This window comes from Vulpes vulpes, chromosome 13, assembly GCF_048418805.1.
Source record: "Vulpes vulpes isolate BD-2025 chromosome 13, VulVul3, whole genome shotgun sequence".
Taxonomy (NCBI): domain Eukaryota; kingdom Metazoa; phylum Chordata; class Mammalia; order Carnivora; family Canidae; genus Vulpes; species Vulpes vulpes.
In genome coordinates, this window is record NC_132792.1 from 67,880,038 (window position 1) to 67,885,414 (window position 5,377).

The 5,377-nt window shown below is 50.7% G+C and overlaps 1 long non-coding RNA gene across 1 annotated transcript; it reads right to left on the bottom strand.

Annotated features, from left to right (window-relative positions):
- Positions 1–242: 242 nt before the first annotated feature.
- Positions 243–4,695, bottom strand: LOC112931783 (uncharacterized). Its single transcript, XR_003237362.2, has 2 exons — positions 4,478–4,695; positions 243–694 (listed from the first exon to the last, which is right to left on the bottom strand). It is a non-coding gene; the product is annotated as an uncharacterized lncRNA (long non-coding RNA).
- Between the last annotated feature and the right edge of the window lie 682 nt (positions 4,696–5,377).

Genomic DNA, 5,377 nt, shown 5'->3' on the forward strand with positions numbered 1-5,377 from the left:
CAGGGAGGCAGGTCTATCTACTTCTGAGCGTCCAGGATTTTTCTCGTCTGCAACTTGTGTCCTACCAACAGGAGGTGTGGGGAGATTTCGGAAAACATTTTTCTTATATGATTTAGAAAGCAGAGTTCAGTTGTGACACCAAGGATCTACCTCACCGGAGGATAAAGTCATAAAGTAAAACATTTGTTTTCAGACCGACTGTAGGAGAAAACCAAAGTTAGAAAAAAAAAAAAAGTGAATGATAGGGTTTTTATGTCGTTTTATTGCAGCAAATAAAAAGTAGGCAAAACAACCACTGCCTGCCAGAAATCCTCGCAAACTTGCTTTTGTGAATACAGATTTATGTGCACCCGGAATCGATTGTTTGGGTGCAATGTGACATTTTAAAGTGCTTGACGGTGTTTAAGACAGTTTTTCCTTTAAACACATTAAATTCACCCTTCCTACAAATGGGTTTAGTCTGGTAAACACTACCTATAATTATCTAAGCAACAAGTCAGTTTCATTTCAGCTTCTGTCAAATACTACAAATTTCCACTATGTGACTCTACATTTAATGAGGATTATTAAATTGGTATCCTTCATGTTCCGTGACGGGGATGAAGTCTGTGTGGTTGGAAGGAAGTCTCGACCACAATTAGGTGATGAAAGCGCAGGTGTGAAAGGTGCGTCTTCTCCAAGAACAAAAGAAATCCTGAAAGAGAAGCAAGCTAAGAGGTGACACCTTGAGAGGAAGGGATTTATACAAGACCTGAGCTACCACAGGGCTCTCTGAAGGCTTGATCTGTGTGTGTATCTTAGGCAACCGGGGATTATCACCGGAGCATCATTTCTGTTTGTCAGGGGGCAGAAAGAGAAGATCAGGGCTCTCCCCAGGCAAACTCTTGCATCTGCCCAAGTACAAGAAAACAGTGAGATGGTCTGAATATCCTACTTGCACGCAGACCCCGAAAATGTGTAAAAACAAATTGCTTTCCCTCTCAGCACACCAAGACACCCAAAGGTGACACTCTGGACCCTCAGAGCCAAAAGCCAGCTTAAGATGATCTGTGCTCTGTTCCAGGTGCACCGAAATTTGTGGGTTGCTGGCCCTTTAAAACAGCTCTAGGCCAGAGAAACCTCATCCAGTAGAATTATTCAGTTTGTTTTAGCAACTGCTTCCCGTGCCCTGGTCTCCCATTACTTCATCTGCATTCCCCAGATACTGACCCTGTCCCCCTGTAAACCCACAGCATTCTCCCCACACCCTCCACCCCGCTGTGGCTTTCATAACCTCCTAGGGAACTCCCAGTACTGAGCCCTGGCGGCCCCACAGGATGCCACCTCTTGGGTCACGGGTGGAACCTGATGCCCTTCCCCTTCTCTGCTTGCAATCCTACCTGCCCCAGATTTCAGGCCTGCGTCAGAGATTGCTACGGGAGGAGGTAGGGAGGTGACCCTGTTTGGTCCTGCCCAGGCTGAACTCCTCCATGCAATTGCAGACAGCTAAGAATAGTCCTGAATCCAGGGGGTTGCTTGGTAAGGTTGCATTTAGAGAGCTGCAGGGCAAGGACTGCCAGGGTCTCTGACCAGGGGCTCAAAGCCCTAGCTGTCGGTCTTTGCTTGACCAGTAAGTCAGCCACGTGTCCTTGTTCATACTCTCCCCCACTGTTGAGTAGCGGGCTCAAGGGACATCTTCCTGGATTAGTTAGAGTGTCTTTGGATGCAAGAGACAGAAGGCTGATTCCAACTAGCTTAAAATGGTTTCTTGGCTAGGAAATCAAATTGTGTCCAAAAGAGTAGTAGACCTTAACATTGAGTGGCACCCAGAGCAAGTTCAGACGCTGTTGTTGGGGATCTCTCTGTCATTCTCTCTCTCCACCTTAGAAAGAGTGAATCCACACAGCAGGCAGGATGTCTGAGAGAGGTCATGACTTAACATCCCAACACTTAGCAACTCAAGAGAGGGAGCCAATCTATCCTGACAGCTCCAGGAGAAAATATCTGGAGACAAGTCCTGTTGGCCCCATTCGGGTCACGTGTTCGTATCTGAACCAATCCCAGTGATTAGCCAGACTTGAGCCCACATACCCACTCTGATGGCTAAGGTAGGAGCCAGAAGCTGCAATCAAAGCCAGAAGGGTTTATTCTGCAGAAAATGGGGCTCAACAGAAGCCTCCACGCTGCTATGACCATCATCTTTAGACCTTGCCTTAGCTGCCATGGATCACCACTCCTTCCTCCTTGAAATGCTGCATCTACTGTCCAGTGTACCCCATTCCCCTGGTTTTCCTTTCACTGGGCCTTTTATTCCCAGCCTCTTTTTCTGGCCTTCCCCATCAACCTGGCCTCCTCATGCTGCAGCCCCGAAGCTCAGGCCTGACCTCTCTCTGTCTCTGCTGCCTTCCATCTGCACTCCATTGGTAATCTCATTCTGTCCTGTGACCCACCTATATGACATCTCTTCACTCTGGGCACCAAATTTATATCTGACAGCTTCCTCTCATCATCCCCAGACTCCACTTGAAGTTCTTTCCCACAGTGGATGACCCACAAGCATTTCAAATAAATAGCCCCAGCACTGAGATCCTGATGGCCCCCCTCACCCCTTCTCTTTGCCAATAATGATAAATTGCTCCATTTGTGCACTTGCCCCCACCAAACATCTCAAAAACACCTTTGTCTCCACTCTTGCTCATTTGCCACAACCAGGTGATCAGCAAATCATGGCATTCCACCTCTGAGTATAGACTCTATTACTCACCTCCTCCACCCCTGCCAGTCTGGGCCAAGTCATAGCATGCCTCACCAGTATGATCACAATCACCTCCTTAACTGGGCACTTGTCCCTGTCTTGTTCCTCTTTCTGTGTTCACTCAGCTCACAGTCAGAGTGAACCTATGGACGTAATCAGACAATGACTTCCTCTGGTCAACACTCTGAAGTGACCCTTGGCTCACTCAAAGTAAAACTCTTACAAGTAGTCTACAAAGCCCCACACAGTCTCCACACAGCCAGCTGCCCACTTCCTCCCTGACAGTCGACTCCCCTACACAGACTCCATCAGTTCCAGCTGTACTAACTTCCTTGCATGCCTTTCATTCACCAAGCAGGAGTATGCCTCAGGGCCTTTGCACTTGCCATTCCCACTGTCTGAAGTCCTCTTTCTGCAGAGATCTACATGGATGGCTTCCTTACTTATGTGCATCAGATTTTTAATTAAATATCCCTTCTCCATGAGACCTTCAGTGACCACCCCAATCTAGAACTGCACACTCCTTCCTGATTCTGGTACTTCTTGTCTTCCTTTACTGCTTTGTTTTTCTCCAGAGTAGTGATTATATTCCAAACACACCCATTTTTTAAAATATTTATACCTTATTTATTTAGTTTAATTTTTCCTTATTTTAGTCTCTGTTTCCCCAGCACTAGACTCTGCTGAAGGAGGTGCTATTATCTCTGCATTCAGTGCTGTAACCCTATTACCTAGTGCTGGTAGGATAACCCCTCGACAATTTGAGGAGTCAATAAAATGGGGTGACTATCTCAGTCCTCTGGTCTGGCCCCCATGAGGGTGTGGTAACCTCCAATCTCCTCTCTTGTCTCATCCTCTGAGGCTCTTTACCAAAAGTCTGCCTGCGGAGGGGACCAGGAGGCAGCACAGAACTACCACCCAGTGGGGGCAAGATGGCAGCCTGGGGCCAGGGAAGGTGAGGCCAGACCCCAGAGGGCAGGGGGGGAGGTTGGACAGCAGGCAAGAAGTGGTGGGCTGTGACGTTCCAATCATGGGATGGGGCCCAGTGGGCAGGAGCTAGACCAGGTGGGCAGTGGGGCCTGACGTAGTAGGCGGCAAGCTGCGTGGCCTCAGTCCTTTGTGAGGGCTGGTACAGGGCAGATGCCAGGGCCAAGCAGGGCAGACAAGGGGACAGAAATCATGAGACATGCTGAGGTCAAAATGGAGAGGAGCCAGAACATGGTGCCCAGCCAGCTGTGCCTTGGAGGCAGGCAATCTGTCATCCTTCCCAGCCACGCTGATGTGAGCCCTTTGAAGATGCCTGGCTCTCGGGGCAGGGCAGCGCCTTCTCTTACCTTAAAGGGTCAGCTGCTTATTTCTCTCCTTTGGCAGGCTGCCCCTCTTGGGGCAGAGCCCCTGTGACTGCTCTGGCAACCCCAGGAGGGCCACCCCCCTGGCCTGGCTCATACGGACAAGAAAGCACCAGCTGGTCTCCGCCAGCCTGGAGGAGACCCACCTTCCCAACTCCCCAACACCCGAAGCAATTTGTTTAGCACTCTAGAATGCAAAGGTACCTCGGAGACCCTCCAAGTCCAATATCCTCATTTTCTCGGTCAGAAACCTGAGGCCCCGGGGGTTGAGTGAGCTGGCAAGGGCGGTGCCCAGGGAGGATGCCAGGCTGAGGGCTCCTTACCCAAGACGTGCTCTGGAAAGCGGCCTCCATCCCAAGGATGGGCTAACCACAGGCCGGCCTGGCTGCTTTACCTGTGAGGGGGAAGCTCTCTGATGCTCCAAGAATTTGCAGCGCGACGGGTCTAATAAAGCAGCCGCGCTGCGGAGGAGTGTGTGCTGTGTGCATAGCAGCTTCTCCCTCTTCTCTCTGGTCCCCATTTCGTGATGGGATCGGGTGAGGTCACTCCTCTGCCTGATGAAAATCTCGGCCCTCGCCACGCGGCTGCTCTCTCTAAGCTCATTATCTGACTGGCTCATACTTTCCCAGGGGTTGCAGAGAGGAGGAAAGGTAATTAAGTGTTTTGCTTAAATGGCCTTTTCAGTTGACAGAAATAGCTGCCCGGGGATGTGGTGGCCGCTCCTTCCCGATTCTCTCCCTGCAAGTGCAGGGGGGTGGGGGATGCAGGCCCAGGGCAGGCGCCCAGGGTCAAGGAGGGAGCCAATGACAGTGCAGAGGCCAAAGGGACCGATGCTGCGGATGCTGCCGCCCTCCCCCAGCTAATCCCTCAAGTGGAGAAGAGTAAAATAAGCACAGGTCGGCCCTCTCCCCGAGTGGAAGGAGAGTCTCTGATTCCCGCGCACATGTGACCTTGGGTGCCACGTGTGATGAAGCCAACAAGAACCAGGGTTTAAAAAAAAAAAAAGAACCAGGGTTTTTCTCCTGCCTCGAATGACCCTCTGTCGGACCTGCATAGCGGGTGTAAGTCTCTTCAGTGGTGATGCGCAATGGCCCTTTGCAGCACGGAGCAGTCACTGCGGCTGACAGCATGCGTTATTTTGGGAGAAATGATACTGCCAGATGGAGCCCTGGCAGGCGGGGGATGGGACAGGAGACGCGGCAAAGTGCAAGGGTGCGTCTCCCCCAGATGCCATGAATAAAGACGTCAGTCCACAATGCCCTCAGACAAATGGACAGAATACAGGTTTCCACAT